This window comes from Mixophyes fleayi, chromosome 11 (genome assembly GCF_038048845.1).
Source record: "Mixophyes fleayi isolate aMixFle1 chromosome 11, aMixFle1.hap1, whole genome shotgun sequence".
Taxonomy (NCBI): Eukaryota; Metazoa; Chordata; class Amphibia; order Anura; family Limnodynastidae; genus Mixophyes; species Mixophyes fleayi.
In genome coordinates, this window is record NC_134412.1 from 35,783,694 (window position 1) to 35,802,149 (window position 18,456).

The 18,456-nt window shown below is 40.3% G+C and overlaps 1 protein-coding gene across 1 annotated transcript in view; it reads right to left on the minus strand.

Moving 5' to 3' along the window:
* Positions 1 to 18,456, minus strand: part of LOC142107967 (sulfotransferase 2B1-like) — a 66,426-nt gene that overhangs the window by 39,283 nt on the left and 8,687 nt on the right.

The window sequence follows — 18,456 nt, forward strand, 5'->3', positions numbered from 1 at the left end:
AGGGAACATCAGATTTCGTCTCCCCTACAATGCCAGCTCCAGCACACGTCATCCTGGGGCTTTAAATTTCTTGTAGTCTTAGCGGTCACACAGAAAGGAGCTTAATGACTGTGGAGACTGCAGAGGGGGGCTATGCTTCTGAATCAGTAATAGTGGCAGTTAGACAGTACCATGTAGCTGCTGGCAGTGCTAGTCTGAGAGTTACACAACTGTGTGAGGCTCAGAGCGGCTGAAATTAAAGACATACCTCATGGTAGAATAGCAGCTATCAGAACATTTCAAACTGAACTGTGTGACAACATTACCTTATTTCATTCCTGTGAAAATTTGAAATGCTCTCATGTATGCAGAACAGGCCATGCATGTATTCATGTTTCTTGTTTATTAGTGCACTAGCAATTTTATGCTGCTATATTAATCACGCTTTACACGATTTGTGCACAATACACTTGTACACATTTTTACCAATTTGCTATAAATATATGCAATCAGGAGGTTGATATATCATTTCTTTTTTACATTTTCCTGTACATTCCAGAGTGCTCCTTATTACATTTCTCTTTTCGCTTTGCCCATGCAATTTGTTAAGTGTATGGGTGCACCTCCAGAATAGAGATATGTGCTTGATATTCTGGATGGATTTATAATTTTTAAATTCCTGGGGATTTGGTGTGGTCAGAACCTTTTCTGTCTGTAGCCTAGATGCATAATTGTCATCTATTCACTTGATAGCAGAATCAGAATCAATCCAGGAGAGGTAGACAGCGTTATTTCTATGTTCTAACACAAAAGAGCCTAGGATTGCCTTCTCATAGAATGGTATAAGGTATACTCAGATTTTCTCTATCCTAAACTTGTATCTTAGTACAACAATGCCCTTAACGGAGCTCTTCTCCAAATGTCTATCGGGGAAACACTTACAGTCCTGGTCCCAAAAGTGGACAAATATCACACACTATGTTCTTCATATTAACTTATATCTTTAATGAATGCTTATGCTTCCATTGTGGCCCAGATCTTGATAAAAATAAATTCCCAGCTGATTGAAGACATGCAGGGCTGGGCCCAAGCCACATCACGACACCCCCTCCCCAGCCACATCACAACACCCCCTCCCCAACCACATCACAACACCCCCTCCCCAGCCACATCACAACACCCCCTCCCCAGACACATCATGACACCCCCTCCCCAGACACATCACAACACCCCCTCCCCAGACACATCATGACACCCCCTCCCCAGACACATCACAACACCCCCTCCCCAGCCACATCACAACACCCCCTCCCCAGCCACATCACGACACCCCCATCCCCAGACACATCACGACACCCCCATCCCAGACACATCATGACACCCCCTCCCCAGACACATCACGACACCCCCATCCCAGACACATCACGACACCCCCATTCTAGACACGTTACAATCTCACCTCTCCAAACACATCATGACACCTCTACCCCAGACGCATCATGACACCCCATCTAAACAATTTTTAATATAGACATGTCACCAAGATTAAATCTTATCAGATAGTAATTATTTATTTGCTTTTGGTTTTAGTAGCCACAGCTATTTTTTTCACCACCAATAAAGCAATATAATACACAAACAAAAGACCTTGCCTGTCTGGCACTAACTCAACATAGGATCTTCCACTCTGAAGTGAGGGACTTAGTGTCCCACACATGCATTCAAAACAACAGTACTCACTGGCTATAAATTGTAGTTTCTCTCAGCAAGCATCCACCTACTCTACAGACTGTGAGAGACTAAGTGAACTACTTAGCAGCCTTTTAACAATATCAAGTACAGATCCAACAACTTGATAGCTCTCTGGAAAACCTAAAATGGACCATATGAATGAAGACCATCCTTCTCTCTCCATTCACACCCAGGAATTCTCACCACTTTTTATTACAACTGAAGACAATCTCTGGGAAGCTTTTCCCAAGTGACAGAAATGAAGGACTATATGTGTGTGTGTGTGTGTGTGTGTGTGTGTGTGTGTGTGTGTGTGTGTGTGTGTGTGTGTGTGTGTGTGTGTGTGTGTATATATATATATATATATATATATATATATATATATATATATATATATATATATATATATATATATATATATATATATATATATATATATATTGTGGCAAGAGCCCTCTACTGCTGAAGCACACGCAAACAACTTCTTCTTTTTATGCAGCTTTATTGTCAGGATGGAAAATGTATTTGACACCATATGTATTTCACAGCAATTCTGGAGACCCTAAACGCTAGCTAGACATAGACCAGCTCTCTAAGGACCAGCCAGCTTCTCCAGCATTGGTCTCCCTGAACAAATGATACAAGCAAGCTTTTATACAAGATACTCCTCCCCCAGCCTTAGCTTGATGGGCAGGTGACCAACCCACCTTCCCTTTAAGAGGAAACACCTATCACTGGCTCTGTTTGCACTAACAGACACACCCTGTCTGTTTGCTGAGAGGAAGGAGCTTTCAAACCATGTGACTTAACCAAACTTAGTTGGTAGTCTGATTTAACTTACATGGTTTAAAAAGGGTTTTCTCCCACAAAGGCAGGGGTGTGTCTACAGTAAGAGCAATCACCAGAGCAGCTGATGTGAACTCCCTTTTAAAGGGTAGGTTGGAGTGTCACCTGTCCATCAAGCTAAGACTGTGGGAGGAATGTCAAATATATAAACATGCCTGTTTTCATTGTTCAGTTTAACTGATGCTAAATAAGTGGACTGGAGTCTAGAGAGTTGGTCTCTGTGAAACTAAGCATTATGGTCACCATGAAGTGCATGAAGCTTATATGTTGTCTACTGCTTTGCCATTCTGACAATAAAGCAAAGTAAACTAGTGAGAAGTTGTTTGTGTCTGCATCAGGAGAACTGTGCTCTTGGCATTATATATATATATATATATATATATATATATATATTTTGTGGCAATTGGGACACTTTGACATCTTCTTATAGAGGAGAGAGGGGTGGGAGACCACAGCCTAAGGGTGCAGAAAGGGTAAAATCTGCACCCACACACACAGAGCAGGGGACCCCATTCTTGTATAGAAAGAAGAGATATAGAGTCCGCCAGTTGGATAAAAGTCAAAAATGACAAGTTAAACATGTCACTTTACTAAAAACCTGGCATGAGGAGACCCCGCTGAGAGGGCATCGACTAGGACCTAAACTTAAAAATGCGGATGCCCAGTTCCATAAAAATGCATCTCCCGCAGTATCCACTTTACTGGGGTTGATGAAGCCAAGGGACGGGTGTATGACAAAGAGGGCAGTTTTGCGCTACCTGCGGAGTCCGCTTCGTGTAGCTTGACAAAGCTAAGAGAAGGGGTATGTGGAAATTGAGACACTTTGCCACCTTCTAATAAAAGAAAGAGTGGTGGTTTCCCTGGAAAACCACAGCCTAAAGGTGCAGAGAGGGTTAAATCTGCACCCACACACACAGAGCAGGAGACCAAGTGGAGCACCTGGTCTAATCAATTAAGGAGTCAGCAAGAGCAATGTCTGACAGGAAGCTTAAAAAGTTCGGTTTGAGCTGAGGGTGGGAGACTGGAGTCAACAAGTTAGGGATCTAACTGTTATAACCAGCATCAGGGGCTATGGAACTGTGTTTATTCCTGTGAATACGTTTGATTGGATTGCTGAAGACACTGACAAGACTGTTTATCCATCCTGACAAGTAAATACACGTCAAAGTGGTTCAGCAGAAACCTTTGTGAGGCACGATAAGCTGATATGTCATACCGACACTTCTCCTACTGCCTTCATCGTAAACACATTAAATTCACTTAAAGTCCCAGTACATTTTCCATACCACCATTTCTACACTCCTTGAATATATATATATATATATATATATATATATATATATATATATATATGTATATATATATATATATATATATATATATATATATGTATATATATATATATATATATATGTATATATATATATATATATATATATATATATATATATATAGTAGATGGCTTTGAGCAGCAGAATAAAATCACAAAGATGCAGGATTTCTGGTACTACTGAACTCAGCCAGTTTTATTAAGCATGTTGAAATAAACAAAAAGCCTTGACTGTCCGGCACTAGCTAAATATTCCTTAAGGGCACTCTCTCAAGCCTGAGACCTTATGTCCCAGGCTCAAACGCCAAACATAAGGTTATTTGCTCACCCTTGGCAGGTTTTCACAGGAGGCATCCAGCCTCCTCCACAGGCATGAGAGACAGAGTGATCAGGGCTGCAACCTTTTACAGGCCCCACACATGTGCAACTCTTAATTAGTCTGCTGTGAAACATATTCTGGTAAGCTTTTCCCCAAAGAGCTAAACAATCTCCCTGCTGTTAGTGTATACAAAGCAGGAGACCTGGGTCAAATATCTCTGTGATTTAGCATTAATCCAGTAACTTTTCCACATATCCCCTCCCTTGTTTCGACCCATGGATGGAACACATATAATCCCTAAATGCTCCTCTATTTCTCACCAAACTTTTTAGCCTCATGCTGTAAGCTGGGTGTGAGGGTATTGCTTATAGTTCCTTTCCAACCCAAAGGAACAACAGATAGTGGAGAAACTAGGGTAGTTGCCAGTAAATTTTGATAATGAGATGTGGAAACATGGCACCGACAATCAGAGCAGGATGATCAACAATCAAAGACCTCTTTTTGAACCCCTGGTTTATTCCCAAGGAAGGATACAACAACCTATTACCATGTTCTACTGGCTTCTCATTAATAGTTTTCACACTTTCTCTGGTTTTTATTAGAGTGGGGTCTTTTAATTGCTCTGAGACACAAACATCTTTTTTTACTTTAACATCAAGTGTACAGTTAGCAGTCTTGACAACATTTCCCATTTCAATAGAATGTACACTGCCTTGCAGTCCACTGCTACCCTTGTCATTTCCTGACTCCCCAACCACATTTGCAAAAGGGAACACTTCTGACTTGGGGAACACACCCCCTACCATGTGGGTCTGGGCTATTCACTTTAGCAATCGACTGGATTTCCCACAGCTTCCAGAAGAGGGAATAATCTCTCCCCAATATCACATCAAACTTCAAACCGGGAACTAATCCCACAGTGACTACCACGTGACTATACTGTGTTTCTGCTTGTAGCTCAACAGCATCATAACACAGTGCATCCCCGTGTATGCAAGTCTAGCCAACAGTTTTCCCTTGACGCTTTAAGGGGCTCACCAACTCTGCTTTTACATTAGAAACCATGCTGTCAGAATCTAGCAGTGGCTTTACCCTTTTACCATCTACAGTAATTTCACACATCAATTTGTCCAGCTTAGCCTGTCGGTCTGCAATACAGGCTAACTGGGCACATAAAAATTTTCTGCGATGTACGTAAGCATTATTATATTGAATAGATTCAAAGGTAGTGAACAATTAGCAACAATATGACCTAAGCCACCACACCTAAAACAGGTAATCACATCTCTTTCACATCTCTTTCGAGGCCGGAACCTTCTTATCATAACTGGTCAATTTACAGGTTCTGAGTCTACAGTCTCTGTACATTTCAGTTCATTCCACCGCCCAGCACCCTTTTCCCCTGGAACAGTCTTACCAGAGTTCAATGTAGATAGCCATTGTGGAACTAGAGGCCGGCAGCAACATACTTGGTCTGCACCACTTTCAGCATAACAATTGTAACCCAAATGGAAGGTGTTTCAAAGTCAGGGTCAAACTTCTCCCAGTTATCCTTAAGTTATCCTTAATCCTTTGTATTCTGCTAACATTGTCTTGAATATCTTTAGTAACATACTGTAGGTCTGTTTGAACTGTGGACAACTTTTGGGGTTTGCTCCAGTTGACATTTAACTTCACTTATTGACCTTTGTTGGTCTTCCAGTGCTGTTATCTTTGGATCAGCCTGGATACTGGACTCTCTTAACTCTTGTACTTCTGTTTGAGAAGCTCGTACTAAATGTGCTGCCTGAGCCAAGAACGTCTCAGCACCCAGCTTATCATGCTGAATCTTTAACTCTTTATATTGAGTCTTGTATCGCTTTCCAATATTTTCAACTTGGGTTACCGTCTTAATTTTCTCTTGTATATCTGTTACTTTGGCATAAGTTCTTTCTGCAGATTAATGCTTCTTCTTTTGCACTTTGACATTAACCTTGACTTGTATTCTGGGCTGCATTTACTCTTGCAATATCAGTTTTCAACTTTCCATTCTTTTCATTCTGCAGTGTTTGGTCCCTTCAACTTTTTGCATCTTCCCTTCCCTTGGCAGGTTCTCTCAGGAGGCATCCAGCCTCCTGCCCAGGTCTGAGAGGCAGAGTGATCATGGCTGTAACCTTTTACAAGCCCCGCAAAGGTACAACTCTTAATTAGTCTGCTGTGAAACATATTCTGGAAAGCTTTTCCCCACAGTGCTACATAATCTTAGTGCTGTTAGCGTATACAAGGCAGGAGGACTGGGACAAATATCTCTGTGATTTAGCATTAATCCAGTGATTTTGTCACATATATATATATATATATATATATATATATATATATATATATATACAGAAGTGCCTGTCACTAATGACTGCTGTAATTTTTTTGAGTAGCTCGTGTTTAACTACTGAAATTCTTTTCTCTTCGCCAAACACTCACTTATGGAATTCCCTACCATGCCTGATCAGACTCTACCCAAGGCTTTAAGTCTTTAAATACTCTTTGAAAACATACCTCTAAACTAAAGCCTACCCTGCTCCTACATGACACTACTCACACAAGTACAGCCTTGCTGGCGTCCCAATCTCATCCCTGAAGTTTTTTAATCTAGATTGAAAATCTCATGAACAGGGCCCTCCCTAAAGTTCGTTTTCATGAATGCACTTTGGAGGCAGAACTAGCGAGTTGTGTGCCCAGGTGCAAAAAGTTGGATTTGGGCCCAAGCCGCCTTCCAACCACAAGAGTGCCCTTTCAGCATGAAAACAGCAGCATTCTCCAGAACCAGAAGAGGAAAGAGATTCAGTTGAGATAAATGGTGAACAACATTTATTGTTCACAGTAGCTGACTGTTTTAAGATTTCTACAGTGACTAGTTCATGTTTTGTGTCTCCGCTGTCTCTATATATTCAAACCATAATGCGCCACTTGTGGCTGCACAGAAGTGGCTGTCACTAATGACTGCTTTAATTTTTGGTGGCTGAAAATGCTACTGCCTTAGAGTAGCCACACTCACTTTCCGGTCCAACAGTTAACAATTGTTATTTTGCAAATTTGTATGAAGTTTTCTCCGTTTAGTTTGTGAACTTCTTTGGCCTGGGCCATCTTTACCTTCTGTTACATGTCATTATATGTAATTTAATGTCATGATCTCTTCACTGTAAAGTGCTGCATAGTATGCCAGTGCTTCAAAAAAATAAATAAATAATGATAATAATAATAATAAGAATACTGGGTTGGTGCAATATTCTTTCTTCTGTATATGACACTTAACTACATTAATATATTGTGTACAAAAATGTGGACATGACATTTGCATTAACTATTAACACTATTAAGCCACCTTTACACTATCTCTATGCTGTGGTATAAGTATACACATTTGCATGCCTGATCTGATACAAATGCTGTTTTTGAACTGGATGCACGTTGTCCAACTTAACATATGCTTTTTCTAGCATGCGTCTTTTCCTATATATGTTTGGAGCACAAACGCATCCACCTCTGTATGAGCCTCTATTATCATCATCATCTATTTATTTATATAGCGCCACTAATTCTGCAGCGCTGCACAGCGAACTTATTCACATCAGTTCCTGCAACATTGGCACTTATAATCTAAATCCCCTAACATACACACACACAGACCGAGAGCGACTAAGGGCAATTTAATAGCAGCCAATTAACCTACCAGTATGTTTTTGGAGTGTGGGAGTAAACCGGAGCACCCGGAATAAACTCGCGTAGACAAGGGGAGAACATACAAACTCCACACAGATAAGGCCATGGTCGGGAATTGAATTCATGACCGCAGTGCAGTGAGGCAGAAGTGCTAACCACTAAGCCACCGTGCTGCATGACAGTACATCTGACAATTAAATGTCAGTTACTATTTTCAGCAATTGGAGGCTGATTAGACTTTACTACTGAACTGTGATAGTCATCTTGAAAGGGATAATTAGGATGAACCTTTTCTCTCATCCCATGGTCAATACTGAGCAGATAAGGATGAAAATTTACCCCGAAGAGGTAAATCTGGCATGTACAAAATGGCCAAATGTGATTAGCGCACCCTGCATCACTAAGAACATCGTACAGTAAAAAATTCAATACTAATGTCAATGGTAGTGAAGCAAACAAGTGTTGCTGATGCATTATCATCCAACTAGGAATAAACGAATGTAACGAGTAGCAAAGATTTCACAAAGTAATCTGTGTTTGTGGATACTGACGACAATACCTTATAATGAAATTACACTAAACAACAACATTTTTAGAAAGTGCTTGCAAAGTTGTGTCATGAAGTGATGATGAAGAGGAAACAGTCACTTTTTAGCAGGCACATTACCGTATGCCTCTCCCACCAACCATATCTGAGGAACCCACACTTCCCCTTCACAGTAAGTGAATATCAGACAGTGCCATCGCTGCCATTTCTTCATGGCCAACAACTTTACAAACAACCACCAAGAAAGCTTCCAATCCAAGAAATGCAAATCATTTATCCAGGGGACAATTCTAGACCAAATGGAGCCCAGGATGACCCCTTCCCCAAAAAAAAGAAATCTCTCAGGACATGTTCCAGTTACTATGTGTATTATCTATTCTATCGAAATCTAGAATAACAATAATTGGTACTTTACAAGCTGGCAGTACATACAGAGTAAGAACAAATAGTGAGAATTGCAAACAGTGAACAAGGGATGTGCAGTTGTCCATATATACTGATAATTACATCCAATATCAATACATTAAAATAAGGAGAGAAACTGGAAATGATACCCAGTATACAAAACAAGAAATGTACAGCTGTCTAATAAGAAACAATTATGGGAATTGCACATAGCATACAAAAGAAGACATGTGATACTGTGCTCTATTGTTCATATATAATAATAGCATTAAATACTAAGACTGGTTTCCATTTAAAAGACGTATTGTATTAGCCAGTGATTTTTATTCACACCATAGCTTTGTTCACTAAATTCTTTCAATTAAATTCTAAATAAATACTTGCTATAGTGTTGACATTTGATATTAAACAAACACCAAATTATTGTAATACTCTACAAAAATTAAGCCACTCTCCAATTAATATCAAACCCTAAAGTTAAAGAGAACGTGTTGCCAGTATGGGAAACTGCAATTTAGTGTATTATTATTATTATTATTATTATTATTAGTAGTAGTAGTAGTAGTAGTAACAGCTGCCTGACTAGTGCTGTTGGATGCTTGGCCTGGAAGCCAAATCAAACAATTAGCATAGACAACTTATTAAGTCACATGCTTTCTCATCGCTTCAGAAGGGGAAAGTTGTTCTGAAAAATGCACAGTGGCACTATTATATATAATATATTATAAAACAATTGCATCTAGGTTGCTTTTAATATTTTAACCTTACACCTGCCTGCTCTCCAGAGTATGGTGTGTATGTGCAGTATTTACAATATCAAAATAGAATTATATCTAAATCTAAATGGGAATTTCTACTCATGCTTATGAATATGAGTATGGCCATACGAGGCCCTACCAGTATCTCGGCCCTTCAATAGAAGGCTGAGCCCAATGTTGAGCAGAATGGGCTGTTTATTTACTTTAAAGGAGGGGGAATTTTTTTAACTTATTTTAGTTAAACAAGAGAAGTGAGTCTGGAGGGGTGGCTACCGCCCACCCTGCTATGCCAAGGCACCATTCATATAGACAATCCACAAATAAAATTTGAGGGGTCTCTGCTTTTACCACATAGTTTAAGACAAACTGTATGGTGTTTAGAGGTTTGCAAACCACAACATTTTGGATGCAGTTTGAGATTTCACCCTTCAAACCACAGGATGATAAATCTTGCAGTTTGGAACTGAAAACCGCATCTGAAGTGTGGTGGTTTGCAAATCATATGATAAGCTACACTTTAATAAACCTCCCCTTTAGTTTCTCTTGCTAGACTCAGCTCACAAGCAGTACAGGGACAGTTTGGCATTGAATCAGAGTGAAGCTCATTCATTTTTATTTGCTGTCGAATGGCAATGTCTCACTTTGGCAGAGGGAGTTGAGAATGGGAGAGTCACAATTTGTGCATCACTGAACTAGGGAAATCAGGCTTGCAAAAAATGTGCAGGTCCCCAAGGGGAAAACACAAGTCGCATGATTCATTAAGGCATGCTAAACGAACGTATTGCGTGTTTTTTAAAAACACACATAATGGTCAATTTCTCCAATCCAACTGGCCTCTGCTTGACATTCTAGGCTTAGAACCATGCCCCGCTTCATTAAGTGGCCCAACGGAGAGCATTGGCTCATGCCCAAGGGAGCTACGGCAGATCAAACCAGCTGCGCCCTTCCCTGCCCTCGTCAGGACCCTTAAAGTGCCTCCAGTGGCTTTTACAAGCTCTGCCCAACTGCCTGTGCTTCACTTATCAGGCATTGGAGAACAGTGTGACGGCCTGATTCACCAGCGCCACATTACATCCACTACTCTCGCGGGCTGGTAGCTGCGACTCACCAAATGGCAGTGATATGCCTGGCCGCATTGCACGGCCTGGTGTCGGTTCACCACAGCTGCCCCTGTGACAGACTCCTCTCCCATATCACAGTCTGAGATGCAACAGCCCGGCAGAGCAACATAAGTTGGATGGGGTTGCTTGCACTTCCAGCTTACATAAGTCAGAAGAAGGGATACAGGTACGCAACTTTGTTATCTACTCTATTCTGGATTGGGCACTTCTTTGAACTGCATAACGGATCCTATCACTTGCCATACAGGTGCCCATCATGGGTGCTGTGCCCCGGGACTATTATGATCCCCTTTTTCCTTTTTCCAGGACACACAAACTGTAAAGCTGACTCTATGGGGCCAACATATTGATTTACTGGTACTGGATATTCACAATTACATCTGTGCCCAGTTAGCACCAACTAGTGGAGTGTACAATTCCACTGCTGTGATGCTGGAGCTCCAACCCAGTCTTCATCTGGAAATGTTACCAACTTAAGATGCAGTTATGTCCACCCACATACAGCAATAGTACTTAGCTGAGAAATGACTCACCCACTTTATACTAGACTCTATGTCCAGAGTGAAGATCTCCATACCCTGCGACACATATACTTTGATATGGGAATGCTCTAAATGGGAAGGAGTGATATATATAGGAAGAATAAGTATATAGGGGAATATAAGTGATATATGGGAATGGTACTGATATACATGATGGAGGCCACACTGAACTGAAGGCTACACATATCTAGGAAGGATGGAAAACTCAAGAAGAAAAGATGTGTATATATGTCAAACACAGAAAAACTAGGAAAAGTAGTGTAACACAGACTAATAATGAAAGTTAAAGTACCACCACACATGCATATTTGCAATATCAAGTCTCATCAGAGCACATGCAAAAAAAAATTCTATTAAATACATTAACAACTCTTAATACAATAATTGTCCGTTTCTGAGCATGGGCAGAGCAATTTCACTATGACACGCAACGGGACTTACATCCAAAGATGAATCAGGCCCTATATGTTATTAAGATTATATACAGTACAATAAAATATATTATACTATAATGTATTGAATATACTAATATGATACAGTGACTATAGTATGGTTGTTTTAAAAAGGTTGATGTTATTTAAGTGTAACAAATTTAAGTAGCATAATTCGGAGTTATACCGGAGGAAACAGGAGAAGAACATTCTGCCTATTATCACAGGAACACAAGGACAACAGTCAGTATTCACTGGAAACTTCATATTCTACTTCTGATGTTTTCAACTCACCCTGGTTACAAGCTCCATGGAGCATGAGGACTGTTTTGGACTCTGATATTATTTTCTTCTCATCTCATGAAAGTTTGTTTTATCTGTCAGTTTATTTTCACAGCAAAATCCCCTCTTTTTAATCAGCCTGCTGTACTACTTGCTCAGCCACTCCATACCCATGCTACAGCTATTTCAAGCCCCTATCTCATAACTGTACTTCAATTCTACTTAATGCTTTGTCTGCCATCACATGTAAGAAGAAATGATACTGACTTTGAACCACTGTCCTCTCTTGTGACTTTGCAAATACTCAGCTACTCAATCACCTGCTCTTTATTACTCTCCATTCAACACTTCCACCCATTCCCACATCATTACTTTATACTATCCAGACATCCATGGATAAACTACATCTACTGCACCCTAGCTCTGCACTACTTATCTGATTACACTGGATATTGCAATTAGGTAATTCCTTTAATTCCCTAATTTTTTCTACTTGACTCATAAATCCCAATGCTTGCGAAAATATTTTTCTCTCTCTCTTTTCATGACATTATATTTAGGACTATATCATCCCTCACCCATCCTTCAACACACACCTCTGTCCACATTGCCCCTTCATTACTTCACTGGCCTCTAGTGAACACTCATGAACTCTTTTCCTATTTAAATTCAATAACTTTAACAGCCTCACCCTGCCGCCAGAAACTAAAAAGACACATATCTTACAATCATCTTTCCTACCTTTCTTCCATCCTGCTTCTATTAGCTGGTGATATATCACCTAATCCAGGTCCCCCTCAATCCTCCCACATACATATATCTGAACACTACAGAAATCCAGCAAACCTCAAACGCATTACCTGTCTCCCCTCTCTTCCAAAGTCCTTTAAATGTGCCCTTTGGAATGAACGTTCTGTTTGTAGCAAACTTACCTCCATTCATGATCGCTTTCTCTCAAACAACCTCAACCTTCTAGCAATAACATAAACATGGCTCATGCAATCAGACACTGCCTCACCTGCAGCCCTTTCACATGGTGGCCTCCATTTCACCCACACCCCCAGACCGGGAGGCAGATAAGGAGGGGGGGTTGGACTACTTCTCTCCCCACAGTACACATTCACAGTTCTACCAAATGTCCCATCACTCACGTTCACATCTTTTGAAGTACATGCTGTTAGGATTTTTAACCCTTTCTCTATGCGTGTTGCTGTCATCTATCGCCCCCCTGGTCCACACCAACAATTTCTTGAACACTTCTCTGCATGGCTCCCTCACTTCTTATCTACTGACATCCCCACCATCATCATGGGTGATTTCAACATCCCTATTTCTAATCCACGTTCTCATGCTGCTTCCAAACTACTCTCTCTAACATCCTCACTTGAACTCTCCCAGTGGATTGAATCCGCTACTCATCAGAATGGCCACTGTCTTGATCTTGTTTTCTCTAGACTATGCTCAGTTTCTCATTTCCTTAACACTCCTTTCCCCCTCTCGGATCATCACCTTATTAGCTACTCGCTCACCCCCAGTTCTTTATCCTCCCTAGTGTCTAACTCTTCCAGGCCTCCTCACAACCGCAGGAATTTTAACTCTATTGATTTTCAACAGTTTTCCACCTCTCTCCAACACCTTCTCTCCCCTATTTCTACATTCTCCTCCCCTGATCGGGCAGTACACCATTTTCATCAAACCCTAGCAACTGCCCTGGATCAAGTGGCTCCAGCGACACTACATACTTTGCGTAGAATCCGTTCCCAATCGTGGCACACTACAGTAACACGAACTTTACAAAAACTTTCTCGTAAAGCAGAACGTCACTGGCGTAAATCTTGTACCTCTAATGATTTCATCACATATACTGATATCTACCACTCCTATAGAAATGCTCTGGACACTGCTAAACAAACTTACTTCCAATCTCTCATCCATTCTCAGGCTTCTAACCCCAAACGCTTCTTTAACACATTTAAATCTCTTCTGAATCCTCCTGCCCCAAATCCTCCAACTACCATCAGTGCACAGGATCTTGCTTCCTATTTCAAGGACAAAATTGATAAGATCAGACTTGAAATGATATCATCTCCCTTGTCAGCTCAGATCCTTTGTAGCACCCTCTGACACTCACTCTTCATTTGATCCCACAAATGAAGAAGAAGTTTCTACTCTCTTCTCATCTTCCTACTCTACCTCCTGTACTCTTGATCCAATTCCCTCACAAATTGGTATGTCCTTGTCTCCTGTGCTCATTCCCCCTCTAACTAAAATATGTAATCTATCTCTTTCAACTGGTATTTTTCCATCACTATTCAAGCATGCACTGATTACTCCCATTTTAAAGAAACAGAATTCTGACCCTAACTCTCTCGTAAATTACCGCCCCATCTCCCAGCTCCCATGCCCCTCCAAGTTTCTCGAGAGAATTGCCTACAGTCGCCTCACACACTTTCTTACAGCAAACAACCTATTGGATCCTCTTCAGTCAGGCTTTCGCTCTCAACACTCTACAGAGACTGCGCTGACCAAGGTTGTCAATGATTTGATCACAGCAAAAAATAATAACCATTACTCTCTTCTGATTATCCTGGATCTCTCTGCTGCATTTGACACAAACACTACAATCCCTAGGTCTTGAAGGCACTGTCCTATCCTGGTTCTCATCCTATCTAATCGCTCTTTCAGTGTTAATTTCTCTGGATCCACCTCTGTTCCTTTTCCTTTATCAGTTGGAGTACCACAAGGCTCAGTCCTAGGTCCTCTGCTATTCTCTATCTACACCACTTCTCTTGGAAAACTAATAAGCTCCTTTGGATTTCAGTATCATCTCTATGCGGATGATACACAAATCTATCTATCCTCTCCTGATCTTTCACCATCTGTGTTGTCTCGTGTTACTGACTGTCTCTCTGCCATTTCATCTTGGATGTCTTCTTGTCAACTCAAACTCAATCTTTCAAAAACTGAATTAATAATATTCCCACCCAAAAACAGAAGTTTTCTGCCTGACATTTCTATTTCTGTTGATAACATGACCATAAATCCCACCCCGCAAGCTCGTTGCCTAGGTGTAATCCTTGACTCACAACTATCGTTTATTCCCCACATCAACTCTATATCTAAATCATGTTACATACACCTAAAGAACATTGCCAGAATACGCACATATCTGACACAAGACACCGCAAAAACATTAATTCATGCACTCATCATCTCCCGTATCGACTATTGCAATTCTCTCCTTACTGGTCTTCCCAAAGTCAGACTTGAACCCCTACAATCTATTTTGCACGCAGCGGCTAGATTGATTTTGCTTGCAAACCGTTATTCCTCTGCTGAGCCACTCTGTCAGTCTCTACATTGGCTGCCTGTATTTCAACAAATCCAATATAAAATTCTTGTACTAACATATAAGACCATCAACAAAATTGCACCGACCTACATTTCCTCACTTGTCTCAAACTATCTCCCAACTCGACACCTCCGTTCTGCACAAGATCTACGTCTCTCTTCCACTCTCATCACATCCTCCCATTCTCGGTTACAGGATTTTTTTCGGGCTGCACCCACTTTGTGGAATTCCCTCCCTCGTACAGTAAGACTTTCCTCTAGTCTCCAAACCTTCAAGCGTTCACTGAAAACCCACCTCTTCAGACAAGGTTATTATGATATTTCTCAACCACCATCTTAATTTCCCTAGATTACCCTATTACCATCCTCTACACAGCTAACGCAAAACAACAACCCTCTGACCAACATTGCCACACACACAGGCCACTCAATACTTTTACCTTTGCATTCTAGCTGGTCCATTGTGCAATATGATGTAGCACATTCCCTTGTGTTTCAAACTCCCATTGTCCTATAGATTGTAAGCTTGCGAGCAGGGTTCTCTTACCTCTCTGTCTGTATTACTAGTATTGTCTTATTAATGTTTGTTACCAATTGTAAAGCGCTACGGAATCTGCTGGCACTATATAAATAAATGTTGATGGTGATGATGATTTACTATTGAATAAAGTATTTTTAATGTTTAATGGCTTTAAAGGATATTTTTTATCTTTTTTTTAACTTTTTTTTTTATTAATGGAACTGAAAAACCAAATATTGGCTTTTATTTTGATTGTGCATATGTAGCAGCCTAGCCAACTCAGGTATGCTCCCAAAAACTGGCCAAGCAAATTGGTAAGTCCACCCTTAATGCTCCGTGCTAGTATCACAGTTCAGCTCCCCTAGCGATATTATCATAATAAATTAAGGCAAGTTGGGGGTCTTTTGTCACCAGTATAATCAGCGATAAGAATTAATTCTTATCACTACATTTTAATAAATAAGTCCTTATGTATCAAAATTTTTTAATGAAAACACAAGTAGTCCCACAAGATGTTTTAGTAACTCTTACTAGGCTGCCTCTAACAGTTCTTATTTACCTTTTTATTCTAAGGGGGAATTCAATTCCCTGTAATGTGCTACAGAGTACAGATGTAACGTCATAGATTTTTCCTCTTATCCCATAGAGATGATTAGGAAAATCTGTTAAGTTTAGGTACAGAAGAACCCAGAAATGACCGCAGTCAGATTTTATCGTGATGTCAGAAGGCTCATTGTGGATAATTGAATTGCCCCCTAAATGAGCTATACTCCAAGCTGCCTAACATTCAGAATAAATCCCGCAGGTCTCATCCAAGCAGATTTCCTTTTCTATGAAAAAAAATACATATTTTGTTTAAAAATATTGCTTGAGGAGAGATTCTAAAAAAGAATATTTCTTTAATTGCTTCCATCTACTGAACACTGGTCAGAAATCTCTCCAATGGGATAAACTCTTATTGGTGACATGTATGTCTGCTCACAATAAAATATTTCTGTGTACACATATTTGTTCATGTTCCTGTAGTGCTATACAACTCGCAAACCTTCCATGAATTGTGACATACACATGTCTCTGTACCGCAGTTCCTTAAAATACTCTGAAAGAGTCACTGGTACGGTGTATGAAAACAGGTATATTTCACTTAGGTTCCTAACCTACTGTTTTTAAAACCCCAGAAGAATGTATGTTTGTAGTAGAGATGTTCACTGACCCCTGTGTTTTGGTCTTGGCTTTGGATCTGTATATTTTAGAAACATTTTTTGTTCCTACATTATTATTAACCTCAATAACACTAATTTCCAGTCATTTGCAGTCCATTTTGACCACCTCATAGGTCACAATATTATTTTCATGTACTACTGTTTTTTTCATGTAGCACACAAATATCAACTTTAAATGTCAGTGTGCAAATAAGCTATCAAGTATTTGTGTGCTACATGAAAAAACAGTCAGAATTTAACTTATGTGCAAAACAGAATACTAATTTGCAGCCCTTGCATTGTAACATGGTTTTGTCCAGGAGACCTAAATAAGAAGTTTCTTAAGTTAAGATCCTTAATGAATCAGGCCCCACATCTTTAATAAAGGTGAAACTCTACTGTAGAAAAACATAAAATTGCCAACATGCCATTTTACCCAAGTATTAATAAGCATTCCAGCATCAGCTAGCTTCCTTCTCTCAGCTAGATCCCAGCACCTGCAATCTACACTGTCATCATCCTCACCCTCATCAGTGTGTACTCACATCCTCACACAATACTAATTAATCCCCACTGGAATCCACCACTACAGAAGTCTCTGTACTTTGATCTAAATGCCAGTAAAGGCCTTCCTTGTGGAATTTGTAGTTCATTTTGATGAACATCATCTTTTTCTCATCTTTAGGAAGTAGGCTCCTACGCCAATCGCCGACAAGTTTCTCGGCTGAGCTGAAAAATCTTTCAGAGTACTCACTGGACGGTGGGCAGCTTAGGTATTGCAAAATGAGTTTGTACAAGGCTCTCCAAATTGCCTTTTTTCCTCCCAGTATGTAAAGGGAATGTCTGACGTGTCTATTTCTATGCTGTCGTTAAAATAATCCTCCACCAATCTTTGGTTGATAGTAGGATCAGTTGGCGTTACGGCGTAGGTGCCATGCTTTTTGGGCAATTCTTTTAGACCAGACCAGATGTGAAAATGTTCTTCTGAATCATCTGCATCATCCTTGGGTCTCTTAGAAAAGCTTAGATTTTTCCTAGCAACAGTAGCCTGAGAAACTGAAAGAGGGGACACCGTCATGTCACGTAACACTTGAGCTGTCATTTTGCTCACCAGGAGCTCCTTGCATCTCTTCAGATCTGGGTCAGTTGGAAACAAAGAGAAGACATAGATCTTAAACCTACGATCAAGCAGAGTCACCAAAATGTAGTGATCCGATTTCAAGATTTTGATAACTCCTGGATCCTTGTGAAGCGAATAAAGTACTTGATCTACAAGTCCAACATACTTAGCATAATTGCTTTGTTTAATCTCCTCCTTCAGTTTCTCAAGCTGCTTTTCCAAAAGTCTATTAAAGGGAATCACTTGACTCAAGCTGGCAGTGTCTGAACTCACTTC